Consider the following 1550-nt stretch of genomic DNA (forward strand, 5'->3'; position numbering starts at 1 on the left):
CCAGGGAGGAGGTCACATAGAGTTCCTTGTAATCGGTTCCCTCAGAGAGGCCTTTCTTGACCCCACAACCTACTCTAATCCAGAAAATATTTCTTCGTTGCATGTTGTCTTCGCCTGAGTGCGCTAAAGAAGCAGCACCAATGAAGCGTAGCTATGCATATCCATACAGATTTATATCAAGGGAGTGGCTAACAGCTGTAGGAGTGGACAGGTTCCAAGGCCATTAATCAGATGTCAGGTTAGAGGTTTCTCTTGACTCAGGTGGCTGAGGAGGCTCATACTAACTCACGTAGCTGCAAGATCAGTGCAGAAGGTGGGCTTTGGGCTGCAGAAGCAAATGACTCCAAAGCCAGCATGTAAGGCTGCCGCTGACCCCCAGGAATGACAACGGCCACAGAAGAATCCATGTATTTGAATGATAGTGCTGAAGAAGCATACTGAAAGTACCAGGGACTTCCAAAAGAACAATCTGTCTTGGAGGAAGTACAGCCAGAATGCTCCTCGGAGGCAAGGATGGTGAGACTTGATTTCGTGTACTTTGTCCGTGTTGTCAGGAGAGACCGTCCCAGAATGGAACATCGCGCTTGGTAAAGTAGAGGGGCAGTTAAAAAGAGGAAGGCCCTTTAAGAGATGGATTGACACAGGGGCCTCCAACGTAAGAGCAATTGTGGGGATAGCACGGCACCAGGCAGTGTCTCCTTCTGTTGTACACAGGGTGGCTTTGAGCGGGAACGGCTGTGACGTGACGGACAGCCCCTGAAAGCTTCCACTATTATCCACAGCCTTCTGCAAACCAAGTGTTCATGATTTAGGCTCTGATAACATGCCCTCCTTCTATTTGGATCTTATTATTTACAATCCTTGGATCACACATACTGGCATACTCCTTCCATGTGGACTTAATTAACTCCTTCCTTAGATGGTTGCTTGTTTTAAGACAAGCTGTAAGATCTCAGATACTGTTGGGGTTTTTTTCTTTTTCTGATAGTTGAGCACCATCTGGTTTCTTCACAACACCTTACCATGGCACCCATATCTTCAGTGATCTCTACATGAGGGCGAGCATCAAACAAGGTCAGGTCATGAAGAACTGTTAGATCTCTCTGGGGCTAGATCTATACCTCTGTCCTTGGCTCTGCGGGAGAAAGAATTCACACCGAAGCCTGGTTCGTGATCAAAGTGAGTTGATGAAGGCCCGAGGGTAGACAGAGGGTGACCATTGACTCACTGTGGCTCCTGACAGCATGCTGCTCCTGCTGAGGGCCTCCAAGTCACGTTCGTTCGGGGTTTCAGGAACTTGGCTGGGCTGTAAAGTCCATTCTTTCCAGAAGGCAGGCTCTCTGGGCATTTCTGGGTTCCCATGAACCAACCTCTACCCTCAAGCCAGATGGTTGCAATTCTTGTCTTCCCTATTTCCATAAGTAACCTCACAATTATGCCCACCCCACCTTCCCTGAGGTATTTGATCAGGTTCTGTTCTTTGTAACCCAGAAAGCAAAACCCCCTCATCCACCCCGGATAGGCAGCTCCTGATGGATTATCCTTGCTCC

Source organism: Echinops telfairi, unplaced genomic scaffold, assembly GCF_000313985.2.
Source record: "Echinops telfairi isolate 266 unplaced genomic scaffold, ASM31398v2 ScPeMD7_12;HRSCAF=54, whole genome shotgun sequence".
In the NCBI taxonomy this organism is placed as follows: Eukaryota; Metazoa; Chordata; class Mammalia; order Afrosoricida; family Tenrecidae; genus Echinops; species Echinops telfairi.